General features: G+C 43.6%; 1 long non-coding RNA gene across 1 annotated transcript in view; it reads left to right on the top strand.

Moving 5' to 3' along the window:
- LOC122556873 overlaps nucleotides 1-3,488 on the top strand; it is a 26,576-nt gene extending 23,088 nt beyond the window's left edge. Inside the window, exon 3 of the long non-coding RNA XR_006313677.1 lies at nucleotides 3,197-3,488. This is a non-coding gene — a long non-coding RNA (uncharacterized LOC122556873). The remainder of the gene's footprint in view (nucleotides 1-3,196) is intronic.
- Nucleotides 3,489-14,409: the final 10,921 nt, after the last annotated feature.

The raw sequence follows: 14,409 nt of genomic DNA, 5'->3' as shown, positions 1-14,409 counted from the left end.
CGTAGGGAGCTCTGAAGGACTGGATCCAAAGTTCTGATCAGTGTGTTTAATTCTCGGATGTGTTCTTTGGTTGGATCAGCTGATAGTTGTCTGTAGTGTTCCTGGTTGTTCAGTTGTCGGTACACTTCCTTGCAATAATCTGTTCTATTCTGAATGACAATGGCTCCTCCTTTATCTGCTGGTTTGATGACAATGTTGTCATTGGTTTTGAGAGCCTGGATGGCATTGCGTTGTGAACGGGTGATGTTTTGCTCTACCTTGTGGGTACGGTTGATGAATCTGGCATTTATATATTCCCTGACAGTTTGACCATACATGTCAAGCCCAGGGCAGCAGCCCTCTGGTGGGGTCCATGTTTACACCTTCTTTGGTCGCTCCTCTACAGATCCCTGTGATGACTGTTCTAGTTCACCAGTATCTCATGCACCAACTCTATAGCAGGCGCCACAACCTTGAAATCCAGATGGAGTCCACACTCACAGCCTGCACACAGGATACATCAGTACAATTACGTGACATTGCCAAACAGACAAGGCGACAAAATTACACCACGTACATGCAGGCCAAAAACAAAAAACTGGAGAAGTTTGGCATTCTCACCAGTAATAGCAAAGCCCGCCCTGGAACCACCGTAGACAAATTATCACTACGGGGAAGTCTATTGTCAACTTATCGGACCACACCCTTCGACTAGAAGAGATCGAAGCCCTGAGTAGGGGTCTCAACTTCTGCCACGCCACCAAAATGGACCCGTTGGTTCTGGCAGCAGACACAGGAGTTCATCAGATGAATGAAAGTCCGGGAATTCTTTCAAGGTGCCGGCAGTGATCCCACTGAGCCCACCGACGGACTGGAACAGTCATCACAGCTCCCACCCAAAACATATTAAAACGGCTATTCTGTATGGACAAGTCCTACGCATACACCAGATCTGCTCTGATGAGGAGGAACGTGACGGACACCTGGAAGTACTCAAGGATGCCCTCAAGAATGGGGTACAATGCTCAACTCATCGACCGCCAGTTCCGACATGCCACAGCAAGGAACCGTAATGATCTCCTCAGGAGACAGACACTTGCTGCAACTGACAGGGTACCCTTCGTTTTTCAGTACTTCCCAGGGGCTGAAAAATTACGCCATGTTCTTCGTGACCTGCAACACCATTATCAATGAGGATGAGCACCTCACTAAGACCTTCCCCACACCTCCACTACTGCCTTTAAACAACTGCCAAACCTCAAACAGATCATTGTTCGTAGCAAACTGCCCGGCTCTCAGGACAACTCCATACAACCCTGTCACGGTGGATGCTGCAAGACATGTCAGATTGTGGATATAGATACCACTATTACGTGTGGGAACACCTCCCACCTTGTACATGGCAGGTACTCAGGTGACTCAGACAACGTTGTCTATCTTATACGTTGCAGGCAAGGATGCCCAGAGGCATGGTACATTGGGGAAACCGAGCAAAGGCTACGACAACGGGTGAATGGGCACCGCACAACAATCAACAGACAGAAGGGTTCCCTCCCAGACCCTCCACTCTTGGGAACTTCCCTTGCCACCGAAAGAGGTGTAAAATCTTCGCCCCTCACCTCCGTCCAGGGCCCCAAAGGATCCTTCCACAACCGACATAGATTCATATAGAACTCTGAGCGCAAAAGCTGCATGAATTTATGTAAAACTCTGTTATTTCACTTTTTAGATTGGAATCAATCTAAACATCAGGTCATAGACAGAGAACACAGGGGGCTAACACCTTCAACATATTGTCTAGCTATCACCATTGTTAATAGCTAACCCGAGAATGCAACTTTAAAAAAAAGGTTTTGTGATTTACACATGAAAGAAGTGAAACTATCACGGTATTCTAACAGATGAAAGGCTTAACAGACAATCAATTTTTCAATGTATAATTTCAGTTACATCACACTGCAAATTTTTGCTATAAATTCTGTTACGATCGAGCCCTCCACTACCACCTGATGAAGGAGCGGCACTCCGAAAGCTAATGTGCTTCCAATTAAACCTGTTGGACTATAACCTGGTGTTGTGTGATTTTTAACTTTGTCTTTCTTGAGTCTGTGTAGAAAACATCCACTGCCTTCCCCTCATCAATCATTTTTGTCATCTCCTCAAAAGACTCAATTAAGTTTGTGAGACATGACCTTCCCAACACAAACCTATGCTACCTATCACTAAAAAGTCCATTCACTTCCAATATGGATAAATCCTTCTCCAACAGTTTCCCCATCATTAACATCAGGCTCACTGATCTGTAATTACCTGGATTATCTCTGTCTCCCTTCCTTCTTAAATAAAGGAACAACATTGACAATCCTCCGGTCCTGTGGAACCTCACCTGAGGCCGAAGAGGATGCAAAGGTAACTGTTAAGGCCCCAGCTATTTCCTCCCTTGCCTCCAACAGTATTCTGGGATAGATCCCATCTGGCCCTCAGGATTTGTGTACCTTTAATGTACTTCAAGACACCCAGCACTTTCTCTTTCATTATGTTGATCTGAGTGTATTCACAAACCCTTTCCTTCAGCTCAACATCCCTCATGGCCCTCTCTTTGGTGAATACAGATGTGAAGTACTCATTGAGGGAATTTAATTTAGGTAAATATGAGGTGCAGCATTTTGGAAAGGCAAATCAGAGCAGGATTTATACGCTTAATGGTAAGGTCCTGGCGAGTATTGCTGAACAAAGAGACCTTGGAGAGCAGGTACATAGCTCCTTGAAAGTAGATAGGATAGCAAAGAAAGTGTTTGGTATGTTTTCCTTTATTAGACAGAGCATTAACTAACTATAGCAGTTGGGAGGTCATGTTGTGACTGTACAGGACATTGGTTAGGCCACTTTTGGAATATTGTGTGCAATTCTGATCTCCTTCTGATCGCTCCTATTGAAAGGAAGGTCTGAAAATTGAAAGGGGTCAGAAAAGATTTACAAGGATGTTGCCAGGGTTTGAGCTACAAGGCGAGGGTGAATAGGTTGGGCATGGGAGAAGAAAACCCCACTTTGCCTCACAGACACCATGTTTGCCTTTAACCAAAGAAGGCCTACCCATAATGCCACTGCCAACTCAACTTGGTCACACTCTGGAACAGACATAAAAGAGCCTAAGCCTTTACTGACTGAAGGAACGTGTTATCCAGATGACTTGCTAATGAGATTCACTGCTTCACAGCTCCTGAAACCCCGAGGGCGCTCCCTGTCTCTCCAGGAACTCAGTCACCACAATGCGCATGCAGACTAAATGGCACCAGGAGACTTGATATGAATGCTCACTGGCCTATGAAACTTCTCCAGCCAGGATGCTGAATATTAGCACCTATTTGTGTAGATTAACTCATCTCCTGTTACCATTGTTAACTGACTGATACTGCTGGACTAGCAGTATTGTTTCTATCAACTGTGACTGAAACTGTATTGTCCTGTAATTAACATCAATATCATGTAACCCTATAAGAACTGACTGAACCTGAGGCTCAGGGAAGAAGGTTTGACTCAGCTGTGAAGAGTGTCCATTTCGCATATGTGCGGTCAGGCTCTCTCTTCCTGAGAAATAAACCAGTATTTGTCAATTTCACAAGGTCCGTGTACGGGCTTTATTTGTGATGGGACAATTGTCCGACACTGGGGCTGTTTCCACTGGAGCGTCGGAAGCTGAGGGGTGACCTTACAGAGGTTTATAAAATCATGAGGAGCATGGATAGGATAAATAGACAATGTCTTTTCCTTGGGATGGGGGGACTCCAGAACTAGAGGGCATAGTTTTAGGGTGAGGGGGGAAAGATATAAGAGGGACTTAAGGGGCAGCTTTCTCATGCAGAGGGTGTGGGTCTGGAATCACATGTAGCAAATTTCCTTTTCAAAAGGACATTAGTGAACCAGATGGCTTTTAACAGTCACCATGAGGTTGGCTTTTTATTCTAGATTTATGTTGAACCCAAACCAACATCTTAGGGGTTTGCAATGACCAGAAACTGAACTGGACTAGCCATAGAAACGCAACAGCAAGTCAGAGACTAGGAATACTGTGGTGGGTAATTCACTTCCTCATTCCTCAAAGCCTGTCCACCATCTCGAAGACACAGGTCAGGAGAGTGATGGGAATATCTGGATTTGCTTAGTTGGGTGCAGCTTCAAGAGCACTAAAGAAGCTTACCACTGTCCAGGGACAAGCAGCCTACTTGATTGGCACCACATCCCTTACCATCCACTCTCTCCATCACTAACACTCCGTACTATCTACAAGATGCACAACGGAAATTCACCAAGGCTCCTTCGACAACACCTCCCAAACCAATGACTATTTCCATCCAGAAGGACAGGGAAGCAAATATATGAGAACACCACTCTCTGCAAGTTCCCCTCCAAGGCACTCCCCATTCTGACTTGGAAATATTTCCTCTTTCCTTCACTGTCACTGGGTCAAAATTCTGCAGCTCTCTCTCTCTAAGGACATTGCAGATCTACCTACAGCATATGGACTGCAGCAGTTCAAGAAAGCAGCTCATCACCACCTCAAGGGGCAACTAGAATGGGCAATAAATGCCAATCCAGCCAGCAGCACCCACATCCCACAAATGTATTAAACAAAACTCATACTTTTGCCCAGAGAACTGGTCTGAAACGACTGATTCCATCTCACTTCTCGGTGACTGAGAGTGAGCCTGACTGCTTGTATCATTTCTGATTCTGGTATAAACCCATAGCCATATCTGCATGTCATTCAGACCATCAACTTTCATCTCCATAATGTCTCCCTAATTCCCTCGTTTCATCAGTTTCTGTACCCTTCAACCATATCTTTTGTTGCTTTTTGACCTGACTGTTCCAGTACACTGAGGAGAAAGTGAGGTCTGCAGATGCTGGAGATCAGAGCTGTTTTTTTTTTCTTTAGATTTTAGATTAGATTAGATTTTTTTTTTAGATTACTTACAGTGTGGAAACAGGCCCTTCAGCCCAACAAGTCCACACCGACCCGCCGAAGCGTAACCCACCCATACCCCTACATTTACCCCTTACCTAACACTACGGGCAATTTAGCATGGCCAATTCACCTGACCTGCACATCTTTGGACTGTGGGAGGAAACCGGAGCACCCGGAGGAAACCCACACAGACACGGGGAGAACGTGCAAACTCCACACAGTCAGTCGCCTGAGGCGGGAATTGAACCCGGGTCTCTGGCGCTGCGAGGCAGCAGTGCTAACCACTGTACCACCGTGCCGCCCACTGTACCACCGTTCCGCCCTGAAGAAGGGCTTATGCCCGAAACGTTGATTCTCCTGTTCACTGGATGCTGCCTGACCTGCTGCGCTTTTCCAGCAACACATTTTCAGCTCTGTTCCAGTACACTACCTGCTGCTCTCCCTCACTCTGTAAAACTGAGTCCATCGCAATCTTTGTTGAAAACAAGAAGATCACAGTGGAGATCACAGTGGGTCAGACAGTATTCATGGAGAGACAGCAAGCTAACGTTTTGAGTCTAGATGACTCTTCAATCTTTGTTTGTGTCTGAATTTACAGCAAGTCCCATTCACCTGTTATCCTGAACAAGACAGACAGCTAAATATGTAATGCCTTGATTTTAATCGTTTGACAATAGATGATATGTCTTCAATCTTGAGCTCTGTAAATGTCCCCTTGCACTTCTCCAACTCTATATATTTTCCTCCTCTTGTAAAATACTTCTTAAATTGATCTCTTTGTCCAATAATTTGAACATCTGGCCTATATCTCCCTTTTGTGGCTACATCAAATTTTATTGGGAACATCACCATGTATCACTCTCTAGTCTGAAAAACAATATTTTATGAAGATTATAGGTCATACATCAGGACTCTTAAATCTGGACTTGGTGCTGCAGCTTTCTGCAGTCCTTCTCCATTTAGATGTTATTTAGTTTCTCTCTTCTTTCTGCCAAAGTGCATAACTTCTTGTTTTCTGACATTATATACCATCTGGCATGTTTTTTGTTTTTACTGAATTAAACCTGTCTATATTCTGACACCCTCACTGCTTGCATTCCCATCTATTTTTGTGTCACCCACAAACTGGTGACAGTTCATTACCTTTTCCCATCCCAGTCATTAACATATATTGTAAATAATTATGGCCCCAGCTCTGATCTCTGTTACGAGTAGCCATTCTGAAACTGCCCCCCAATCCCAATTCTGTCTTCTATTAGCTTGCCGATCCTCTATCTATCTGACACTAATCCATTTATTTGTTGAGCCACAACTTTGTTTATCTGCTTTTTTTTTGTTTTGACTCATTCACATGCTTATTACACAACTTCCCTTGAGGCAGTTCGGGATAAGAACCAGCCACACTGCTCTGAGTAAAAAGGATGACAGATTTCCGACCCTGGAGTTCATTCTCAACCTGATGAGTTTTTGTGACAACTAAGAGTGGTCACATGGCTATCGTTGAGTTATTTCTTTATTTAATTCAAATTTTCACCACCTCTCAGGGTGGGGTTTAAATTCATATTCCCAGAGCATTAACCTGGGGTTCTGGATTATGAGTTCAGTCACATTGCGACTTCACCATAACGTCCCTAATATTTTGTGGTATTTTATTGAACGCCTTCTTAAAATTCATATCGATAATATCCAGCACGTTCCCTTCATCAATCTTTCCTGTTAATTCAGCTAAATGTTCAATTAGATTTGTCAAACATGATCTGCCTTTTTATAAATCTGTACTGACTCACCTTACCGAAGACAAACCTCTAAATTGAAAAGTGTGGCGCTGGAAAAGCACAGCAGGTCAGGCAGCAACAGAGGAGCAGGAGGGTCGACATTTCGGGCACAAGCCCTTCATCAGTACCCTTTCTAAGTTCACATTGACCTTACCTGTCATCTGCTGCAAAATGGACTGCTCTGTCCCAACAACATTTCTTGAATAAGTACACCACATTTACCTCTTTTTCCAAACCCATGTCCCCATATCTGACCAAGCTTGGAAGAATATGATAGACCCTCCTGCTGTCTCCATCCCCACAGTCCTTAGGAGTCTGAAATGTGAGTCTCAGCCCAGAATGAAAGCCAGCCTTTTCTCTATCTCCTAACTGATAATTTTCTCATCATCCAGGTGCGTGTTCACAGCTATCTGATTCTTTTTAAAAATCAGATTCCAGAAATGTAGTCTGCCTTGGAACAGTTTTCATTCAACTTTCTTTCAAAGTTGAGACGTTAGAATTTCTCTTTGATCGCATCTTAATGGAGCCTGTGACATGAAAGTTAATGAGAGTAATGATTGATCAAGAAGTTTTTGTTAGCTTCTGATGCAAAAAGTATCATAGCTAAATTGTGAAGCTGAAGAACCATGCTGGTTAGGAAGCTCTCCTTTTCCCTTGATGTCTGAATTGGCACAATGTGGCTTTGAAATAAAAGGTGTACTTAGTGAATAATCAAAACTGTCACGCTTGAATTAATCTCTGCATTCAAGATATAAACATTTCATAACCCCGCCAAAGAGAAACTGAATAATAGAAACCATGTTGGGTTTTCAACTGAGGTATAGTTTAGGTTTTGTCTGTAGAACATAGACCAGTACAGCACTGTATAGGCCCTTTGGCCCTCGATGTTGTGCTGACCTTTTGTCCTGCTCTAAGATCAGATTAACCGACATACGCTTCATTTTACTATCATCCAAGTGCCTATCCAACAGTCACTTAAATATCCCTAATGTATCTGAGTCTACTACCACTGCTGGCAGTGCATTCCATGTACCCACCACTCTCTGTATAAAGAACCGACCTCTGACACTTAGAACATAGAGCATAGAAGAATACAGCGCAGTATAGGCCCTTTGGCCCTCGATGTTGCGCCGATCCAAGCCCACCTAACCTACACTAGCCCACTATCCTCCATATGCCTATCTAATGCCCGCTTAAATACCCATAAAGAGGGAGAGTCCACCACTGCTACTGGCAGGGCATTCCATGAACTCACGACTCGCTGAGTAAAGAACCTACCCCCAACATCTGTCCTATACCTACCACCCCTTAATTTAAAGCTATGCCCCTTCGTAATAGCTGACTCCATACTTGGAAAAAGGTTCTGACGGTCAACCCTATCTAAACCCCTAATCATCTTGTACACCTCTATCAAGTCACCCCTAAACCTTCTTTTCTCCAATGAAAACAACCCTAAGTGCCTTAGCCTTTCCTCATACGATCTTCCTACCATACCAGGCAACATCATGGTAAACCTCCTCTGCACCCGTTCCAGTGCCTCCACATCCTTCCTATAGTATGGTGACCAAAGCTGCACACTTTCCCCTTAACCTTCCTCCAATCACCCAAAAATTATGCCTTCTCATGACAGAAATTTCCGTCCTGGGATAAAGTCTCTAACTATTCACTCTATCATCATCTATCATCTTGTACACCTCTATCTAGTCACTGCTCATCCTTCTTTGCTCCAATGAGAAAAGCCCTAGCTCCATTAACCTATCTTCATAAGACATGTCCTCCAATCCAGGCAGCATCTTGGTAAATCTTCTCTGCACCCCCTTTAAAGGTTCCGCATTTTTCCTATTTTTAGGAAAGTGTTGAGGTACTATACCTTTTCAGAGAATTGAAAAGCTAGCAAGGACCTCGAGAAGCACAGAGAATCCAGAACAAGGTAACAATGTAAAGGGTTATCTCATGGCAGTAACTGGGTTGTCATGAGACAAAAACAAATTCAAATTCAGCCAATCAGTTTCAATTATGCCCAAGATACCAAACTCCAATCAATTTTGAATTTCGTATTTTGTTAATATTAAAAACAATGAAACAATCCGATATTTTGGGGTATAAAACTGGGCATTTTTGAGCACTTACAGGGAGAACTGCCCAAGGACCAACCAATGTAGGCTGCTAGTTTAAGAGCTCCCTGAGAGGTTCCTGTCTGTGGAAGGAGTTTGCACAACAGAACATCAAAACCGACCTGGAGAGAGAATCTACAGAGGAAAATCTACAGCAGAAGATACAAAGAGAAGATTTGACAGCTGAATTTTTTTGTTAATTATAATCGGGATTTTTTATCGGACAACTATTGTAAAGTGGGAGGTAAAAGATAGGTTTAAAAGAAAGGAGTTGTAAATAGTTGTTAGTTTTAATATTCTCTGTTGGTTTTAAAGAATGAAGTTGTTAATTTCTCCTTTAAATATTTATAACTGGGATAAGTCTTTGCCTCTTGAGTTTTAACAGATTACATCATGGGGTGAATCTTTTCTGTGTTGCCGGTTTACATTAGCAGAGAGGTTTACCCTTTGTCGTAACACTATAATGAGGCGAGCAGAACTGAACACAGTATTCTGAGTATGGTCTAACCAGGGCTTTATAGAGCTGCAGCATATCCTTGTGATTCTTAGAACAGAGAATATTGCAGCATAGTACAGGCCCTTCAGCCCTCGATGTTGAGCTGACCTGTGAAACCAATCTGAAGCCCATTTAATCTACACTATTCCAATTTCATCCATAAGACCATTTAAATGCCCTTAAAGTTGGTGAGTCTGCTACTGTTGCAGGCAGTGTGTTCTAGTCCCCTACTATTCTGAGTAAATAAACTATCTCTGACACCTGTCCTACATCTATCACCGTTCAATTTAAAGCTATGTCCCCTCATGTTAGCCAACACTATCTGACGAAAAAGGCTCTCACTGTCCACCCTATCTAACCCTCTGATTATCTGAAATGTCTCAATTACGTCACCTCTCAACCTTCTTCTCTCGAATGAAAAGAGCCTCAAGTCCCTCAGCTTTTCCTCATAAGACTTTCCCTCCATACCATGCAACATCTTTATAAATCTCCTCTGAACCCTTACCAAAGCTTCCACAACCTTCCTATAGTGCAGTGACCAGAACTGTACACAATACTCCAAGTGTTTTGTACAGCTGCAGCATGACCTCATGGTTCCTAAACTCAATCCTTCTACCAATAAAAGCTAACACACCTTCCTACCAACCATATCAACCTGGATGGCAACTTTCGGGGATCTATATGCATGGACACTGAAATGTCTCTGTTTATCTACACTACCAAGAATCTTACCACTAGCCCAGTACTCTGCATTCCTGTTGCTCCTTCCAAACGGAATCACCTCTCACTTTTCTGCATTAAACTCCATTTGCCATCTTTCAGCCCAGCTCTGCAGCGTATCTATGTCCCCCTGTAAGCTGCAATATCCTTCGGCACTATCTGCAACTCTACTGACCTTAGTGTCATTAACAAATTTACTAATCCATCCTTCTATGCCCTCATCCAGGTCATTTATAAAAATAACAAAACAGATCCTGCAGGACACTAGTAACTGAACCCCAGAATGAATATTTCCCATCAACCATCACCCTCTGTATTCTTTCAGCTCGCCAATTTCTGATCCAAACCGCTAAATCAACCTCAATCTGTCTCCGTATTTTCTGCAATAGTCTACCGTGAGGAACCTTATCAAATGTCTTTCTGAAATCCATATACACCACGTCTACTGCTTTACCCTCATCCTCCTATTTGGTCACCATCTCAAAGAACTCAATAAGATTTGCGAGGCACAACCTACTCTTCACAAAGCCATGTTGACTACCCCTAATACACTTATTTCTTTCCCGATGTTTATAAATCCTATCTCTTATAACCTTTTCCAACATTTTTACCAGGGATGTCTCTACTCCCCTTGAACAAGAGGACAACATTTGCTATCCTCCGGCCTTCTGGCACTATTCCTGTAGACAATGACAACATAAAGATCAAAGCCAAAGGCTCTGCAATCTCCTCCCTGGCTTCCCAGAGAATCCTAGGATAAATCCCATCTGGCCCAAGGGATTTATATATTTTCACGCTTTCCAGAATAGCTAACACCACCTCATTGTGAACCTTAATCCCATCTAGTCTAGGATATTCTCCTAGACAATATCATTTTTTTTTCCAATGTGAATAATGATTAAAAAATATTGATTTAGCGCTTCCCCATCTCCTCGGTGTGCACGGACAACTTCCGACTACTATCCTTGATTGGCTCTAATCCTACTCTAGTCATTCTTTTATTCCTGATTCACAAAGCCATGTTGACTACCCCTAATACACTTATTTCTTTCCCGATGTTTATAAATCCTATCTCTTATAACCTTTTCCAACATTTTTGCCAGGGTTGTCTCTACTCCCCTTGAACAAGGGGACAACATTTGCTATCCTCCGGCCTTCTGGCACTATTCCGGTAGACAATGACAACATAAAGATCAAAGCCAAAGGCTCTGCAATCTCCTCCCTGGCTTCCCAGAGAATCCTAGGATAAATCCCATCTGGCCCAAGGGATTTATATATTTTCACGCTTTCCAGAATAGCTAACACTCTCCTCATTGTGAACCTTAATCCCATCTCGTCTAGGAGCCTTTATCTCAGTATTCTCCTAGACAATATCCTTTTTTTTTCCAATGTGAATAATGATTAAAAAATATTGATTTAGCGCTTCCCCATCTCCTCGGAGTGCACGGCCAACTTCCAACTACTATCCTTGATTGGCTCTAATCTTACTCTAGTCATTCTTTTATTCCTGATATACCTACAGAAAGCCTTTGGGTTTTCCTTGATCTTATCCACTAATGACTTCTCATGTACCCTCCTAGCTATTCTTAGCTCTCTCTTTAGGTCTGTTCTGGCTAACTTGTATCTCTCAGGTGCCCTTACTGTGAATTCACAGCTCATCCTCAAAGAAGCCTTCTTCTTTCTCTTGACAAGAGCTTCAACTTCTTTCATAAACCCCAGTTCCTTCACTCGATCACTTCCTCCCTGCCTGACAGGTACATACTTATCAAGGACACGCAGTAGCTGTTCCTCGAATAAGCTCCACATTTCAATTGTGCCCATCCCCTGCAGTTTCCTTCCCCATCCTATGCATCCTAAATCTCAACTAATTACATCATGATTGTCTTTTCTCCAGCTATGACTCTTGCACAGTAGTATACACGTATCCTTTTCCATTGCTAAAGTAAATAACCGAGTTGTGGTCACTAACATCGAGGTGCTCACCTACCTCCAAATCTAACACCTGGCCAGGTTCATTACCCAGTACCAAATCCAATGAGGCCTCATCCCTTGTAGGCCTGTCTACATACTGTGTCAGGAAATTCTCCTGCACACATTGGACAAAAACTGACCCATCTTAAGAATTCAAACTATAGTATTCCCAGTCAATATTTGGGAAGTTAAAGCCTGTCATAACAACTACCTGTCACTCTCTCTCCTATCGAAAATCATCTTTGCTATTCTTTCCTCTACATCTCTAGAACTATTTGGAGGCCTATAGAAAACTCCCAACAGGGTGACCTCTCCTTTCCTGTTTCTAACCTCAGCCCATACTACCTCAGTAAATGAGTCCTCAAATGTCCTTTCTGCAACCGTAATACTGTCCTTGATTAACAATGCCACACCTCCCCCTCTTTTGCCACCTTCTCTGTTCTTACTGAAACATCTAAAGCCTGGAACCTGCAACAACCATTCCTGACCCTGCTCTACCTATGTCTCTGAAATGGTCACAACATCAAAGTCCCAGGCACCAATCCATGCTGCAAGTCCACCCACCTTATTCTGGATGCTCTTGGCGTTAAAGTTGACACACTTCAAACCAACGTCTTGCTTGCCGATGCCCTGTTGTGACCTTACAACCTTATTTCTGACCTCTCTACTCTCAACGTTCTGTATATGCGAGCTACAATTTGGGTTCCCATCCCCCGTGCTGAATTAGTTTCAACCCTCCTGAAGAGCATTAGCAAATATACCCCCCCCCCAGGATATTGGTACCCCTCTGGTTCAGGTGAAGACCATCCTGTTTGTAGCGGACCTTCCCCAGAAAAAGCTCCAATTATCCAGGAATCCAAAACGCTCCCTCCTGCACCATCCCTGTAGTCAAGTGTTCAGAGCCTCTCTCTCCCTATTCCTCGCCTTGCTAGTACGCGGCACAGGCAACAAATCAGAGATAACAACTCTGTTTGTTCTTGATGTAAGCTTCCACCCTAACTCCCTGAATTTCTGCCTTAAATCCCCATCTCACTTCCTGCCTATGTCATTGGTCCCGATGTGGACCACACCTTGGAGTGCTCCTCATCCCCCTCCCCCTCAAGGATCCCGAAAGCACGATTCGAGACATCACGAGCCCTGGCACCTGGGAGGTAACACACCCACTGTGAGTCTCTCTAGTTCCCACAGAACCTCCTATCTGTCCCCCTAACTATGGAGTCCCCAATGACTAATGCTCTGCGTCTCTTGCCCTTCCGTTCTGAGCAGCAGGGACAGATTCTGTGCCAGAGACCTGTACCCCATGTCTTACTCCTGGCAAGTCTTCCCTCCCCAACACTATCCAAAACGGTATACTTGTTATTGAGGGGAATAGCCACAGGGGATTCCTGCACTGCCTGCTGGTTTCCTTTCTGATCCCTGACAATAGCCCATCTACCTTCCTCTTGTACCTGAGGTGTGACTACCTTGCTGTAACTCCTCTCAATAACTCCTTCCACTTCCCGAATGATCCGAAGTTCATCCAGCTCCAGCTCCAGTTTCCTAATGTGGTTTTCAAGGAGCTGGAGGTGGGGGCATTTCACATGGATGCAGTCAGCAGGGAAACTAGAGGTAACCCTTACTTCCCACATTGTGCAGGAGGAACAGTCAACTGCCCTAACCTCCAATCCCACTATTCTAAATTCCCAAAGAGACTACTGTAAACTTAAAAAAAAATTAAAACGAGTCATCTCACCAATCCGGCACACAGAACCTTTTTTTTGGTTAGAGGAGGAGGATGGGTGGGAGACACTATCCAAGTAGTGTTTCGTAAAGCCTCACTGACCCAGCAGTCCCGTGTCTGCTCCTGCTCAGCGTGCACTCTGTTATACACGAGGTAAGTGTTTATACTTTCAATTTACCTTCCCGTCAGGCCCCTGGTCCTTACTGTTGCTCCTCCCACTACAACTGTCGCCGAGAAAATTAACCCTGCTACACCATACTGTATGCCTTCTTAACAACCCTATCAACTTGGGGGGCAACTTTGAGGCATCTATGGACATGGACCCCAAGATCCCTCTGTTCCTGTACACTGCCGTATCCCCTTGAAAGAAAGGAGATGTTACTAATTGCAGCAACATTATCCTACCGGCACTGAGGTAAAGGTGGAAGAAAAATGATGACAAAATGCATTTAAACACATTTTAGTATTTACAGAATCATGTGTATATACACAACAATTTACTGCAGTAAAACTTCACAAGAAACATCTTCAATGTGCTTTCAAGTAAAATTTGAAGAGCTATTCGGAGAAGTAAGCAAAGTCTTGGTCAAAGGGATGGGTTTTTAGTTTTATCTCGGAGGAGAAGAGAGGTAGAGAGACAGGAAGGTTAAGAACTACAAATCCTGAGC

Source organism: Chiloscyllium plagiosum, chromosome 14 (assembly GCF_004010195.1).
Source record: "Chiloscyllium plagiosum isolate BGI_BamShark_2017 chromosome 14, ASM401019v2, whole genome shotgun sequence".
Lineage (NCBI taxonomy): Eukaryota > Metazoa > Chordata > Chondrichthyes > Orectolobiformes > Hemiscylliidae > Chiloscyllium > Chiloscyllium plagiosum.
This window is presented reverse-complemented; position numbering and strand designations above follow the sequence as displayed.